Source organism: Sminthopsis crassicaudata, chromosome 6, assembly GCF_048593235.1.
Source record: "Sminthopsis crassicaudata isolate SCR6 chromosome 6, ASM4859323v1, whole genome shotgun sequence".
Taxonomy (NCBI): domain Eukaryota; kingdom Metazoa; phylum Chordata; class Mammalia; order Dasyuromorphia; family Dasyuridae; genus Sminthopsis; species Sminthopsis crassicaudata.
The window spans coordinates 197266089-197283091 of NC_133622.1; the positions used below are offsets into that span (position 1 = coordinate 197266089).

Below are 17003 nucleotides of genomic sequence, written 5' to 3' on the forward strand. Positions count from 1 at the left end.
TGAGAACACCCAAGGTTTTCTGACTTAAAGGGGATGTTCTCTCCCCAACAACCCAGTTGGATCCTGACAGCCAAGGGAGTAGTATGTGAATAGAAGAATAGATGAGTGGACAAATAGACTAATAGACTAGATACATAGATAAGTGCTGATAGATAGATGGGATAGATAGGGTAAACAAATAGATTCAATAGATACACTTGATGCATAGTTAAATAGATAATGATGGGTAGATAAGTGAACAGATAGATTTATAGTAGAAAAGTTTATAGGTAGAAAAGATATTTATAGGAAAAAAAAGTGATTTATAGTTAGAAAAGAGATTTATATGAAAAAAGCGATACATAGGTAGAAAAGAGATATATATAGTTAAAAAAGTGATTTAGGAGAAGAAACGAGATTTATAGGTAGAAAAGAGATGTATAGGCAGAAGAGAATGAATAGCTGCCTTAAATTATACATAGATAATGAAGGAGTCAATGGAGGGTTAGGTAAATCAGTAAATAAATTACTGGAGAGAGAGATCCATTTGGGCCCTCATCAGCATGATACCAAGGGCTGCTGTCATAGATTGAGACTGCCTTCACGTCAGTATTAAACTATTATATTTTATTCTTCAATATTATAGAAGCTAAAATGGTTGCTTTCTATCTGGCTTGGGAAATTGTTGACTTCTCTTTCTTCCCCTCTTCCCCCACGCCCCCCCAAAATTGCATTTTGTGGATGGTTATTCTAGTAGATCAATTGGACACATATCTTTCACTTATGCTGTAACATTTTACCTTTTCAGGCATCCTATAAGCCACTGCTGAAGCAGAGGAGATACTGAACCAGTTGTGACCAGATGCTGGCGATATTGAACGCATCTTAAGCCTCGGGATCGACTTAAAACGGGATTTAACCTGTTCATGAAGGTAAAGCATCTACATAGAGATAATGTACCTGCAGCTTCCCTCCTGCAGTCAGTGTTAATAGGAGATCAAGGTAGGGCCTGGTTGCTGACTAGCCCTATATATAAACTAGAAGTACAAATAATCTGGGAAATAGAGAGCCTACACTTAAAAGCAAACAAACAAACAAAAGCAAATTCTTTTAGTTCGGAAACTATTTTCTTTTTCCTCATTCTATGGCTGGTTCCCAGAAAAAAGATGACTTGCTCATATTAGAGGTTTCATAAATGCTTGTTAAATTCAATTACATATAGATGAAGACTTTTTCTAAAATTATAGGCAGCTGGCTGGTTCAGTGGATAACACTGTTGGACCTCCCTTGAATCAGCAACTGATTTCAAACACCAGCTGTAGGACTCTGGGCAAGTCACTTAATCTGTGTTTGCCTCAATTTCCTCCTCTGTAAATTGGGAATGATACAATCATGTTTGCTCCACAGAGGATAAGCCTCTGAGAACTATTTGTTTTCAAGTAGAGTCACAGCATCGTGGATTTTGAGCTGGCAGCAATATTTCAGGGTTTCTACTTCCATATTTTACAAAGAAAGTCACTGAGACACAAGGAGGTTTAGTATAGTTAATATATTGTTCAAGCGCATACAAGTTGTAAGTGGCAGAGACAAGATTCAAACAGATCCTGTTAATACTATCGTGTTACCTCTAAGTTTTCATTATATATGGGTGTATGGGTGTCCATATATGTGTGTGTATATTTCCATACTCCAATCTTCTAACCTATAACTAAACATATTTACTCTTAAAAAAAAAAAAGTGGTGGGATGGGGTAGGGGAAAGACACTGTAATAAAGTAACATTAAACAAGTGGTATTTTGCTCTGCTGTTTATTTCTTACTTTCATGACTTTATATTATCACTTTAAACTCCCTGAGCCTCAGTTTCCTCACATGTTAAATGAGATAGTTGAGCTCCATGACCACTAGGAAACTACATTTCCAGTTCTAAAATTGTGATTCCACAGTGAAAATCTAGCAACATTGTGTCCTAATGTAAGATCTGTATTTGATCATTAATGAGTCATATATTTTCTCTTGGATTTTATATAGTTCATTTGTAGCAACATTAACCTGGCATTCCCTTCTGAGGGCTGACCCCATCCTTGTTGTGGTGACTGTTAGAGGTGGGCCGCCCTCATCCCGGTGACCATCCACTCCAGATCCTCTTTGTGGTTGGTGGGGTGACAATATCAGAAGCCAAAATGTTGAAAGATCTCGTTTCTTCCCTGAAGCCTGGAACACAGGTACCGAACCCGAAATAACAGGACATGCATCTCCCTGGCCCAAGGATGGGAGAGTCTGGCTGTTCCCACAAGACTTGGTCTGAGCCTTAGGGGTAGCATTTGAGGAGATGATCTATAGAATTCGGGAGATGGTGAAGCACTGTGTAAAGGTCAGATAATTCTCTTACTACTACTATTATTACTTGTACTCTTACCCCTATTATTATTACTACTATTTCTACTATTACTCCTCTTCCTACTCCTATTAGTATTACTCCTACGATTACTACTATTACTCTTCCACCAACTACTACAATTACTGCCACTCTTATTATTGTTATTATTCCTTCTAGATCTCTTCCTCCTGCTACTAGTACTATCATTGCTCCTATTCCTATTAATACTCCTTTTACTACCACTACTCCTATTATTTCTACTACCACTTTTACTATTACTATTACTCCTACTGCTACTGCTACTCCTACTCCTACTAGTGTCACTCCTATTCCTATCATTATTACTGTTGCTATTACTACTTCTTCTACTACTATTATTCCTACTCCTATTATTATTAGTACTACTACCATTACTATTACTTTTATCATTACTACTCTTTTTACTACTTCTATCACTACTTTTATTCCTCTTCCTATTACTGTTACTACTCATACTACTCCTACTTCTTCTACGCCTCCACCTCCTACTACTGCCACTACTCCTTTGTCCGGAAGTCCATATGTTTTCTAAATAAAGAGGTTTCCTAAAAAATATTGTTAAAAGAAGACTTGCGCATAAAGCCTGAGCACAATCCTCATCAGATGAGCAGTTGACTTGCTTACCTTGGCCATGGAGACCTCATTGTGTGATGCTCATTGTGACATGCCGGAGAACACCCAAAGTTTTCTGACTTCAAGGTGATGTTCTCTTCCCAACAACCCAGTTGGATCCTGACAGGAAAAGGGAGTAGTATGTGAATAGAAGAATGCATGAGTGGACTAATAGACTGATAGACTAGATACATAGATTCCTGGTGATGGATGAATGGGATAGAGAAGATAAACAAATAGATTGAATACACTTAATGCATAGTTAAAAAGATAATGATGGATAGATAAGTGAAAAGATAGATTTATAGTAGAAAAGTTTATAGGTAGAAAAGTGATTTATAGGAAGAAAAGTGATTTATAGGTAGCAAACAGCTCTATAGGAAGAAAAGCCATTTATAGGTAGAAAAGAGATTTTTAGATTAAAAAAAGGGATTTAGAAGTAGAAAAGAGATTTATAGGCAGAAGAGAATGAATAGCTGGATTAAAATATACATACAACCCCCACCCAAAATATTGCAGTTCGTGGATGGTTTTTCCAGTATATCAAATGGACACATATCTTTCACTTATGCTTTAACATTTTATCTTTTCAGGCAACCTATAAGCCAGTACTGAAGCAAAGGAGATACTGAAGCCAGAGTGACCAGATTCTGGCGATATTGAAAACATGTCTTTGGAAATCTACTTGAAACGGGATTTAGATTGTTGTTGGGGAGTTTTGATCTATACTTTGGAGTTTATTGCACTGGTGGGGGGAAGGGGAGAGAGGATGTTTCTGAGTTTGATTGTTGGGGAGTTTTGATATCTATACTTTGGAGTTTATTGTACTGGTGGGGGGAAGGGGAGAGATGATGTTTCTGAGTTTGATGTGTTTTTAAAAATAAAAAATGTTTTTTTTCTGTTTCCAAAAGTTTCAAGTTGTCATTCTTTCAGCTCCCACATGATTAGTGATATTTCCCAGTTTCTTCTTTACTATCTGATGATTATATTTGCCAGCTGGTTAATCCTAAAGAAATACTTGTTGGCAAACTTATTGGGTAAACAACATTTTTCCCTTATTTGCAGCTAGCCCATACTGCTGATGGGTAAAGCTGGCTATCCTATCTGGGTTTGGGAATAAGAGAGGGAGGCAGATTTGTTCTTCTTTGAGATTGTGAAAAAACTGTAAGCAGGCCCTTTGCCATCAGAGGCTGGGGACCATCTGAAAGTCTGGGAGCAAAGAGGTAGTGGGGGTTAACAAGCAGCAGGGCTGTTGTGTTCTAGCCAGAGAAGTTCCAGAGAAGCTCGGAACTGGCCCTGCTGAAGTCTTTTGGATCTTCCTGGAGGAGCAGAGCAGCCATTCTACACCAGAAGGGCAATTCAGAATGACAAGGGACTGGCTTAGAGATTTGCATCCAGGTGCTTCCCCTCAGCTCTAGGGGAAGGCTGAGCCAGAAAATAATTGGTGTCCCCACAGGCTTGTGCTAGAGCCCCCCATTCCCCCTTTGAAGTTTCTTCTGCCTGACTTGTGCTCATTATAATCTATATGACTGAAATGTCAAACTTCTGTTTCTGAAAATCTAACCTTTCTTCAGAAGCTGGGAACCTAAATCCCCTGGATGAAGAAGGGGGATAGTAAGAGTGCTAGAAAAGCAAATGGGTGCTCTGGAGACGGCAAGATTGGAGATGGGAAAACCCCGTCTGATTTGATTCCATAGATAGTGGCAAACGTCAGGTTAGCCACAAAAGATGTTTGCACTGATTGATAAAGCTGGAACAATACCTCTTGGGAATTGATGTACAGGCTCTGGCAAGAAAATGAAACCAAACTAACTCCCAAGAAGGATGCAGCCTTAATTGGCTGAAGGGCCCCAGAAGACCCTGGACAAGCCAGTCAAGCCGGCTTCCAGAGCTAGTCCTTAGCTTGGCCTTGGGAATCCTCCCAGGGGGTGGAAGAGGAGGAGGTCTGGATTGCTCTCTGACAGCACCTTCTCATCCTCCATCTTGGGCTTTCCACTTCTGGGCTTGGGCTTGGAGGGTCTCATCTACAGAAAACCACCTTCTTGAGGGCAAGAACTGTTGGAGTTTTTCCTTGGTAGCTCTGCCATTTTTCCACTTCGAATCACTTCCGATTTACCAATATTTATTAAGGAAACAAGCATTTATTAAACTCCTATGTACCAAGCACTGTGCTAAGCACTTTACACATATTCTCTCCTGAACATCACTGGGAGGTAGGTGCTAATATCCACTCTCTCAGTTAAAGAAACTGAGGCAACAGGTCAGCAAAATAGAGGCGAGATTGAAACAGATCTTGTCTTGTACAGACAACCCTGGCCTAATTAACAAGGGGATTCTAGATCTGCAGCGTTCAATGGGGTGTTTTCCAAATTCTACATGATGAAAGGTACCGGATGAAGCGGTCTGGGGTCTTAACCGTGGCCCTAGCTCCTTCTGCTTTGCAGCCAAACCCTAGGCTCCATCCCAAGAGCAATATGTGGGCTTGGCTCCCTTTCCCGCTGGTGCTTCTACTCATGTCCCCAGTTTCTGGTCCCTGTGTCCTTTGTGACCATATCATTCATCTGGTAGCCCACCTCATCCATCTTCCTTAGACTACTCAATCAGCAAAGCTCAATTAAACAAGGAGCAAACATATATTACATACTTACTAGGGGTCGTATATTTCACTAGACCCTGGAGACATAAAGGTAAAAACAAAATGGTCTTGCCCGCAAAGTTTATATTCTATTGGGGAAAATGATGTCAACAAAAAGAACTAGGAAGACAATCTATGCATAAGCAAGATAATTGTATAAATATTTTTACATACATTGGATTAAGCATATATTTTCATATATTTAACATGTGAATCCCCTGTCATCTTCCCTGTCATCTAGGGGAAGAGGTGGAAGGAAGGAGGGGAAAAGTTGGAAGAGAAGGTTTTGCAAGGGTCAGTGTTAAAAACTTACCCCTTCATATGTTTTGTAAATAAAAAGCTTTCCTCAAACAATTTTTAAAAAGAAAAAAAACCCACATACCAGGTGAGCACTACCCTCATCTGATGAGCATTTGCTTTGCTTACCTTCTCCTTGGAGACCTCATTGTGTCATGCCCATTGTGACACGCCTGAGAACACCCAAGGTTTTCTGACTTAAAGGGGATGTTCTCTCCCCAACAACCCAGTTGGATCCTGACAGCCAAGGGAGTAGTATGTGAATAGAAGAATAGATGAGTGGACAAATAGACTAATAGACTAGATACATAGATAAGTGCTGATAGATAGATGGGATAGATAGGGTAAACAAATAGATTCAATAGATACACTTGATGCATAGTTAAATAGATAATGATGGGTAGATAAGTGAACAGATAGATTTATAGTAGAAAAGTTTATAGGTAGAAAAGATATTTATAGGAAAAAAAAGTGATTTATAGTTAGAAAAGAGATTTATATGAAAAAAGCGATACATAGGTAGAAAAGAGATATATATAGTTAAAAAAGTGATTTAGGAGAAGAAACGAGATTTATAGGTAGAAAAGAGATGTATAGGCAGAAGAGAATGAATAGCTGCCTTAAATTATACATAGATAATGAAGGAGTCAATGGAGGGTTAGGTAAATCAGTAAATAAATTACTGGAGAGAGAGATCCATTTGGGCCCTCATCAGCATGATACCAAGGGCTGCTGTCATAGATTGAGACTGCCTTCACGTCAGTATTAAACTATTATATTTTATTCTTCAATATTATAGAAGCTAAAATGGTTGCTTTCTATCTGGCTTGGGAAATTGTTGACTTCTCTTTCTTCCCCTCTTCCCCCACGCCCCCCCAAAATTGCATTTTGTGGATGGTTATTCTAGTAGATCAATTGGACACATATCTTTCACTTATGCTGTAACATTTTACCTTTTCAGGCATCCTATAAGCCACTGCTGAAGCAGAGGAGATACTGAACCAGTTGTGACCAGATGCTGGCGATATTGAACGCATCTTAAGCCTCGGGATCGACTTAAAACGGGATTTAACCTGTTCATGAAGGTAAAGCATCTACATAGAGATAATGTACCTGCAGCTTCCCTCCTGCAGTCAGTGTTAATAGGAGATCAAGGTAGGGCCTGGTTGCTGACTAGCCCTATATATAAACTAGAAGTACAAATAATCTGGGAAATAGAGAGCCTACACTTAAAAGCAAACAAACAAACAAAAGCAAATTCTTTTAGTTCGGAAACTATTTTCTTTTTCCTCATTCTATGGCGAGTTCCCAGAAAAAAGATGACTTGCTCATATTAGAGGTTTCATAAATGCTTGTTAAATTCAATTACATATAGATGAAGACTTTTTCTAAAATTATAGGCAGCTGGCTGGTTCAGTGGATAACACTGTTGGACCTCCCTTGAATCAGCAACTGATTTCAAACACCAGCTGTAGGACTCTGGGCAAGTCACTTAATCTGTGTTTGCCTCAATTTCCTCCTCTGTAAATTGGGAATGATACAATCATGTTTGCTCCACAGAGGATAAGGCTCTGAGAACTATTTGTTTTCAAGTAGAGTCACAGCATCGTGGATTTTGAGCTGGCAGCAATATTTCAGGGTTTCTACTTCCATATTTTACAAAGAAAGTCACTGAGACACAAGGAGGTTTAGTATAGTTAATATATTGTTCAAGCGCATACAAGTTGTAAGTGGCAGAGACAAGATTCAAACAGATCCTGTTAATACTATCGTGTTACCTCTAAGTGTTCATTATATATGGGTGTATGGGTGTCCATATATGTGTGTGTATATTTCCATACTCCAATCTTCTAACCTATAACTAAACATATTTACTCTTAAAAAAAAAAAGTGGTGGGATGGGGTAGGGGAAAGACACTGTAATAAAGTAACATTAAACAAGTGGTATTTTGCTCTGCTGTTTATTTCTTACTTTCATGACTTTATATTATCACTTTAAACTCCCTGAGCCTCAGTTTCCTCACATGTTAAATGAGATAGTTGAGCTCCATGACCACTAGGAAACTACATTTCCAGTTCTAAAATTGTGATTCCACAGTGAAAATCTAGCAACATTGTGTCCTAATGTAAGATCTGTATTTGATCATTAATGAGTCATATATTTTCTCTTGGATTTTATATAGTTCATTTGTAGCAACATTAACCTGGCATTCCCTTCTGAGGGCTGACCCCATCCTTGTTGTGGTGACTGTTAGAGGTGAGCCGCCCTCATCCCGGTGACCATCCACTCCAGATCCTCTTTGTGGTTGGTGGGGTGACAATATCAGAAGCCAAAATGTTGAAAGATCTCGTTTCTTCCCTGAAGCCTGGAACACAGGTACCGAACCCGAAATAACAGGACATGCATCTCCCTGGCCCAAGGATGGGAGAGTCTGGCTGTTCCCACAAGACTTGGTCTGAGCCTTAGGGATAGCATTTGAGGAGATGATCTATAGAATTCGGGAGATGGTGAAGCACTGTGTAAAGGTCAGATAATTCTCTTACTACTACTATTATTACTTGTACTCTTACCCCTATTATTATTACTACTATTTCTACTATTACTCCTCTTCCTACTCCTATTAGTATTACTCCTACGATTACTACTATTACTCTTCCACCAACTACTACAATTACTGCCACTCTTATTATTGTTATTATTCCTTCTAGATCTCTTCCTCCTGCTACTAGTACTATCATTGCTCCTATTCCTATTAATACTCCTTTTACTACCACTACTCCTATTATTTCTACTACCACTTTTACTATTACTATTACTCCTACTGCTACTGCTACTCCTACTCCTACTAGTGTCACTCCTATTCCTATCATTATTACTGTTGCTATTACTACTTCTTCTACTACTATTATTCCTACTCCTATTATTATTAGTACTACTACCATTACTATTACTTTTATCATTACTACTCTTTTTACTACTTCTATCACTACTTTTATTCCTCTTCCTATTACTGTTACTACTCATACTACTCCTACTTCTTCTACGCCTCCACCTCCTACTACTGCCACTACTCCTTTGTCCGGAAGTCCATATGTTTTCTAAATAAAGAGGTTTCCTAAAAAATATTGTTAAAAGAAGACTTGCGCATAAAGCCTGAGCACAATCCTCATCAGATGAGCAGTTGACTTGCTTACCTTGGCCATGGAGACCTCATTGTGTGATGCTCATTGTGACATGCCGGAGAACACCCAAAGTTTTCTGACTTCAAGGTGATGTTCTCTTCCCAACAACCCAGTTGGATCCTGACAGGAAAAGGGAGTAGTATGTGAATAGAAGAATGCATGAGTGGACTAATAGACTGATAGACTAGATACATAGATTCCTGGTGATGGATGAATGGGATAGAGAAGATAAACAAATAGATTGAATAGATACACTTAATGCATAGTTAAAAAGATAATGATGGATAGATAAGTGAAAAGATAGATTTATAGTAGAAAAGTTTATAGGTAGAAAAGTGATTTATAGGAAGAAAAGTGATTTATAGGTAGCAAACAGCTCTATAGGAAGAAAAGCCATTTATAGGTAGAAAAGAGATTTTTAGATTAAAAAAAGGGATTTAGAAGTAGAAAAGAGATTTATAGGCAGAAGAGAATGAATAGCTGGATTAAAATATACATACAACCCCCCCCCAAAATATTGCAGTTCGTGGATGGTTTTTCCAGTATATCAAATGGACACATATCTTTCACTTATGCTTTCACCTTTTATCTTTTCAGGCAACCTATAAGCCAGTACTGAAGCAAAGGAGATACTGAAGCCAGAGTGACCAGATTCTGGCGATATTGAAAACATGTCTTTGGAAATCTACTTGAAACGGGATTTAGATTGTTGTTGGGGAGTTTTGATCTATACTTTGGAGTTTATTGCACTGGTGGGGGGAAGGGGAGAGAGGATGTTTCTGAGTTTGATTGTTGGGGAGTTTTGATATCTATACTTTGGAGTTTATTGTACTGGTGGGGGGAAGGGGAGAGATGATGTTTCTGAGTTTGATGTGTTTTTAAAAATAAAAAATGTTTTTTTTCTGTTTCCAAAAGTTTCAAGTTGTCATTCTTTCAGCTCCCACATGATTAGTGATATTTCCCAGTTTCTTCTTTACTATCTGATGATTATATTTGCCAGCTGGTTAATCCTAAAGAAATACTTGTTGGCAAACTTATTGGGTAAACAACATTTTTCCCTTATTTGCAGCTAGCCCATACTGCTGATGGGTAAAGCTGGCTATCCTATCTGGGTTTGGGAATAAGAGAGGGAGGCAGATTTGTTCTTCTTTGAGATTGTGAAAAAACTGTAAGCAGGCCCTTTGCCATCAGAGGCTGGGGACCGTCTGAAAGTCTGGGAGCAAAGAGGTAGTGGGGGTTAACAAGCAGCAGGGCTGTTGTGTTCTAGCCAGAGAAGTTCCAGAGAAGCTCGGAACTGGCCCTGCTGAAGTCTTTTGGATCTTCCTGGAGGAGCAGAGCAGCCATTCTACACCAGAAGGGCAATTCAGAATGACAAGGGACTGGCTTAGAGATTTGCATCCAGGTGCTTCCCCTCAGCTCTAGGGGAAGGCTGAGCCAGAAAATAATTGGTGTCCCCACAGGCTTGTGCTAGAGCCCCCCATTCCCCCTTTGAAGTTTCTTCTGCCTGACTTGTGCTCATTATAATCTATATGAGTGAAATGTCAAACTTCTGTTTCTGAAAATCTAACCTTTCTTCAGAAGCTGGGAACCTAAATCCCCTGGATGAAGAAGGGGGATAGTAAGAGTGCTAGAAAAGCAAATGGGTGCTCTGGAGACGGCAAGATTGGAGATGGGAAAACCCCGTCTGATTTGATTCCATAGATAGTGGCAAACGTCAGGTTAGCCACAAAAGATGTTTGCACTGATTGATAAAGCTGGAACAATACCTCTTGGGAATTGATGTACAGGCTCTGGCAAGAAAATGAAACCAAACTAACTCCCAAGCAGGATGCAGCCTTAATTGGCTGAAGGGCCCCAGAAGACCCTGGACAAGCCAGTCAAGCCGGCTTCCAGAGCTAGTCCTTAGCTTGGCCTTGGGAATCCTCCCAGGGGGTGGAAGAGGAGGAGGTCTGGATTGCTCTCTGACAGCACCTTCTCATCCTCCATCTTGGGCTTTCCACTTCTGGGCTTGGGCTTGGAGGGTCTCATCTACAGAAAACCACCTTCTTGAGGGCAAGAACTGTTGGAGTTTTTCCTTGGTAGCTCTGCCATTTTTCCACTTCGAATCACTTCCGATTTACCAATATTTATTAAGGAAACAAGCATTTATTAAACTCCTATGTACCAAGCACTGTGCTAAGCACTTTACACATATTCTCTCCTGAACATCACTGGGAGGTAGGTGCTAATATCCACTCTCTCAGTTAAAGAAACTGAGGCAACAGGTCAGCAAAATAGAGGCGAGATTGAAACAGATCTTGTCTTGTACAGACAACCCTGGCCTAATTAACAAGGGGATTCTAGATCTGCAGCGTTCAATGGGGTGTTTTCCAAATTCTACATGATGAAAGGTACCGGATGAAGCGGTCTGGGGTCTTAACCGTGGCCCTAGCTCCTTCTGCTTTGCAGCCAAACCCTAGGCTCCATCCCAAGAGCAATATGTGGGCTTGGCTCCCTTTCCCGCTGGTGCTTCTACTCATGTCCCCAGTTTCTGGTCCCTGTGTCCTTTGTGACCATATCATTCATCTGGTAGCCCACCTCATCCATCTTCCTTAGACTACTCAATCAGCAAAGCTCAATTAAACAAGGAGCAAACATATATTACATACTTACTAGGGGTCGTATATTTCACTAGACCCTGGAGACATAAAGGTAAAAACAAAATGGTCTTGCCCGCAAAGTTTATATTCTATTGGGGAAAATGATGTCAACAAAAAGAACTAGGAAGACAATCTATGCATAAGCAAGATAATTGTATAAATATTTTTACATACATTGGATTAAGCATATATTTTCATATATTTAACATGTGAATCCCCTGTCATCTTCCCTGTCATCTAGGGGAAGAGGTGGAAGGAAGGAGGGGAAAAGTTGGAAGAGAAGGTTTTGCAAGGGTCAGTGTTAAAAACTTACCCCTTCATATGTTTTGTAAATAAAAAGCTTTCCTCAAACAATTTTTAAAAAGAAAAAAAACCCACATACCAGGTGAGCACTACCCTCATCTGATGAGCATTTGCTTTGCTTACCTTCTCCATGGAGACCTCATTGTGTCATGCCCATTGTGACACGCCTGAGAACACCCAAGGTTTTCTGACTTAAAGGGGATGTTCTCTCCCCAACAACCCAGTTGGATCCTGACAGCCAAGGGAGTAGTATGTGAATAGAAGAATAGATGAGTGGACAAATAGACTAATAGACTAGATACATAGATAAGTGCTGATAGATAGATGGGATAGATAGGGTAAACAAATAGATTCAATAGATACACTTGATGCATAGTTAAATAGATAATGATCGGTAGATAAGTGAAAAGATAGATTTATAGTAGAAAAGTTTATAGGTAGAAAAGATATTTATAGGAAAAAAAAGTGATTTATAGTTAGAAAAGAGATTTATATGAAAAAAGCGATACATAGGTAGAAAAGAGATATATATAGTTAAAAAAGTGATTTAGGAGAAGAAACGAGATTTATAGGTAGAAAAGAGATTTATAGGCAGAAGAGAATGAATAGCTGCCTTAAATTATACATAGATAATGAAGGAGTCAATGGAGGGTTAGGTAAATCAGTAAATAAATTACTGGAGAGAGAGATCCATTTGGGCCCTCATCAGCATGATACCAAGGGCTGCTGTCATAGATTGAGACTGCCTTCACGTCAGTATTAAACTATTATATTTTATTCTTCAATATTATAGAAGCTAAAATGGTTGCTTTCTATCTGGCTTGGGAAATTGTTGACTTCTCTTTCTTCCCCTCTTCCCCCACGCCCCCCCAAAATTGCATTTTGTGGATGGTTATTCTAGTAGATCAATTGGACACATATCTTTCACTTATGCTGTAACATTTTACCTTTTCAGGCATCCTATAAGCCACTGCTGAAGCAGAGGAGATACTGAACCAGTTGTGACCAGATGCTGGCGATATTGAACGCATCTTAAGCCTCGGGATCGACTTAAAACGGGATTTAACCTGTTCATGAAGGTAAAGCATCTACATAGAGATAATGTACCTGCAGCTTCCCTCCTGCAGTCAGTGTTAATAGGAGATCAAGGTAGGGCCTGGTTGCTGACTAGCCCTATATATAAACTAGAAGTACAAATAATCTGGGAAATAGAGAGCCTACACTTAAAAGCAAACAAACAAACAAAAGCAAATTTTTTTAGTTCGGAAACTATTTTCTTTTTCCTCATCCTATGGCTGGTTCCCAGAAAAAAGATGACTTGCTCATATTAGAGGTTTCATAAATGCTTGTTAAATTCAATTACATATAGATGAAGACTTTTTCTAAAATTATAGGCAGCTGGCTGGTTCAGTGGATAACACTGTTGGACCTCCCTTGAATCAGCAACTGATTTCAAACACCAGCTGTAGGACTCTGGGCAAGTCACTTAATCTGTGTTTGCCTCAATTTCCTCCTCTGTAAATTGGGAATGATACAATCATGTTTGCTCCACAGAGGATAAGCCTCTGAGAACTATTTGTTTTCAAGTAGAGTCACAGCATCGTGGATTTTGAGCTGGCAGCAATATTTCAGGGTTTCTACTTCCATATTTTACAAAGAAAGTCACTGAGACACAAGGAGGTTTAGTATAGTTAATATATTGTTCAAGCGCATACAAGTTGTAAGTGGCAGAGACAAGATTCAAACAGATCCTGTTAATACTATCGTGTTACCTCTAAGTGTTCATTATATATGGGTGTATGGGTGTCCATATATGTGTGTGTATATTTCCATACTCCAATCTTCTAACCTATAACTAAACATATTAACCCTTAAAAAAAAAAAAAGTGGTGGGATGGGGTAGGGGAAAGACACTGTAATAAAGTAACATTAAACAAGTGGTATTTTGCTCTGCTGTTTATTTCTTACTTTCATGACTTTATATTATCACTTTAAACTCCCTGAGCCTCAGTTTCCTCACATGTTAAATGAGATAGTTGAGCTCCATGACCACTAGGAAACTACATTTCCAGTTCTAAAATTGTGATTCCACAGTGAAAATCTAGCAACATTGTGTCCTAATGTAAGATCTGTATTTGATCATTAATGAGTCATATATTTTCTCTTGGATTTTATATAGTTCATTTGTAGCAACATTAACCTGGCATTCCCTTCTGAGGGCTGACCCCATCCTTGTTGTGGTGACTGTTAGAGGTGGGCCGCCCTCATCCCGGTGACCATCCACTCCAGATCCTCTTTGTGGTTGGTGGGGTGACAATATCAGAAGCCAAAATGTTGAAAGATCTCGTTTCTTCCCTGAAGCCTGGAACACAGGTACCGAACCCGAAATAACAGGACATGCATCTCCCTGGCCCAAGGATGGGAGAGTCTGGCTGTTCCCACAAGACTTGGTCTGAGCCTTAGGGGTAGCATTTGAGGAGATGATCTATAGAATTCGGGAGATGGTGAAGCACTGTGTAAAGGTCAGATAATTCTCTTACTACTACTATTATTACTTGTACTCTTACCCCTATTATTATTACTACTATTTCTACTATTACTCCTCTTCCTACTCCTATTAGTATTACTCCTACGATTACTACTATTACTCTTCCACCAACTACTACAATTACTGCCACTCTTATTATTGTTATTATTCCTTCTAGATCTCTTCCTCCTGCTACTAGTACTATCATTGCTCCTATTCCTATTAATACTCCTTTTACTACCACTACTACTATTATTTCTACTACCACTTTTACTATTACTATTACTCCTACTGCTACTGCTACTCCTACTCCTACTAGTGTCACTCCTATTCCTATCATTATTACTGTTGCTATTACTACTTCTTCTACTACTATTATTCCTACTGCTATTATTATTAGTACTACTACCATTACTATTACTTTTATCATTACTACTCTTTTTACTACTTCTATCACTACTTTTATTCCTCTTCCTATTACTGTTACTACTCATACTACTCCTACTTCTTCTACGCCTCCACCTCCTACTACTGCCACTACTCCTTTGTCCGGAAGTCCATATGTTTTCTAAATAAAGAGGTTTCCTAAAAAATATTGTTAAAAGAAGACTTGCGCATAAAGCCTGAGCACAATCCTCATCAGATGAGCAGTTGACTTGCTTACCTTGGCCATGGAGACCTCATTGTGTGATGCTCATTGTGACATGCCGGAGAACACCCAAAGTTTTCTGACTTCAAGGTGATGTTCTCTTCCCAACAACCCAGTTGGATCCTGACAGGAAAAGGGAGTAGTATGTGAATAGAAGAATGCATGAGTGGACTAATAGACTGATAGACTAGATACATAGATTCCTGGTGATGGATGAATGGGATAGAGAAGATAAACAAATAGATTGAATAGATACACTTAATGCATAGTTAAAAAGATAATGATGGATAGATAAGTGAAAAGATAGATTTATAGTAGAAAAGTTTATAGGTAGAAAAGTGATTTATAGGAAGAAAAGTGATTTATAGGTAGCAAACAGCTCTATAGGAAGAAAAGCCATTTATAGGTAGAAAAGAGATTTTTAGATTAAAAAAAGGGATTTAGAAGTAGAAAAGAGATTTATAGGCAGAAGAGAATGAATAGCTGGATTAAAATATACATACAACCCCCACCCAAAATATTGCAGTTCAGCTATAAGAGATTCCTGGTTTAGCCCTTAACAAGTTAAGTTCCTTATTTATCTATTAGCACGCTCACTTAATCTTTAACAAAGTTTCCTCGTTACTAACAGTTCTGGGTCAGAGAGACTGAGATCTGGATGGGAGGCTTTTCCACTGGAATCAGGACCGTGTCTGTCCCTGTTCGGGCGCCAAATTGCGAAGGTCTGGTCTAGCTCCTCTTGTCAGGATAAGCAAAAGTCCTTGCCCCACGTGTGGACGCCAAATGTAGCGTGCTGTCGTCTCCAGAAGCTGCTGGATCGCTCTCTGGGAAGAGATCTGCTGTGTCTACTCAAATCTCTCAGACAGATTCTTCTTCCTGTAGTGAACTGTTGTCTCCAGGGAGTTGCTGTTAACTCTTGTCCAGAGAAGTGACTTCCCTTCCTGCAGAGAGCTGCATCAAGCCAGATGTAGTGCAGAGTCTTCTCCTTGAATCCTGGCTCTGAATCTCCTGCAGCTCTTATCCTTCTCCAGGCAGACTGACTTTCCAGGCCCACTGTTGCCTCCTTTATCCTCCCAGAGAATGGGCGTGGGATAATGCAAGGGCTTCTGGGAAGAACCACTTCATCCAATGAGCTTGCTCCTTCTATAAAGTAAACCTGAGTTCTCACCTTGTAATTGTCCAGACAACCTGAATTCTCACCTTGTCACTGTCCAGACAACGTGAGTTCTCACCTAGTAATCCTAACAATACCAGGTGAGCACTATCCTCATCTGATAAGCATTTGCTTTGCTTACCTTCTCCATGGAGACCTCATTGTGTCATGCCCATTGTGACACGCCTGAGAACACCCAAGGTTTTCTGAGTTAAAGGTGAGGTTCTCTCCCAAACAACCCAGTTGGATCCTGACAGCCAAGGGAGTAGTATGTGAATAGAAGAATGGATGAGTGGACAAATAGACTAATAGACTAGATACATAGATAAGTGCTGATAGATAGATGGGATAGATAGGGTAAACAAATAGATCCAATAGATACAGTCGATGCATAGTTAAATAGATAATGATGGGTAGATAAGTGAAAAGATAGATTTATAGTAGAAAAGTTTATAGGTAGAAAAGATATTTATAGGAAAAAAAAGTGATTTATAGTTAGAAAAGAGATTTATATGAAAAAAGCGATACATAGTTAGAAAAGAGATATATATAGTTAAAAAAGTGATTTAGGAGAAGAAACAAGATTTATAGGTAGAAAAGAGATTTA

General features: G+C 39.3%; 4 long non-coding RNA genes across 5 annotated transcripts; 2 read left to right on the forward strand and 2 right to left on the reverse strand.

Annotated features, from left to right (window-relative positions):
- The first annotated feature begins 54 nt into the window (after positions 1-54).
- On the forward strand, positions 55-3914 carry LOC141546673 (uncharacterized). Its single transcript, XR_012483380.1, has 4 exons — positions 55-584; positions 788-911; positions 2193-2353; positions 3604-3914. It is a non-coding gene; the product is annotated as an uncharacterized LOC141546673 (long non-coding RNA).
- On the reverse strand, positions 1775-9160 carry LOC141546674 (uncharacterized). 2 transcript variants are annotated; one of them, XR_012483381.1, is made up of 3 exons: positions 9138-9160; positions 3023-3130; positions 1775-2343 (listed from the first exon to the last, which is right to left on the reverse strand). It is a non-coding gene; the product is annotated as an uncharacterized LOC141546674 (long non-coding RNA). The 2 variants fall into 2 exon arrangements; XR_012483382.1 differs by lacking the exon at positions 9138-9160 and adding an exon at positions 6028-6069 and having other exon boundaries at positions 1775-2316.
- Positions 6171-10033, forward strand: LOC141546679 (uncharacterized). The gene is made up of 4 exons (XR_012483386.1): positions 6171-6700; positions 6904-7027; positions 8308-8468; positions 9723-10033. It is a non-coding gene; the product is annotated as an uncharacterized LOC141546679 (long non-coding RNA).
- Positions 10034-14010: 3977 nt separating this feature from the next.
- On the reverse strand, positions 14011-16564 carry LOC141546669 (uncharacterized). The gene is made up of 3 exons (XR_012483376.1): positions 16539-16564; positions 15259-15366; positions 14011-14579 (listed from the first exon to the last, which is right to left on the reverse strand). It is a non-coding gene; the product is annotated as an uncharacterized LOC141546669 (long non-coding RNA).
- Positions 16565-17003: the final 439 nt, after the last annotated feature.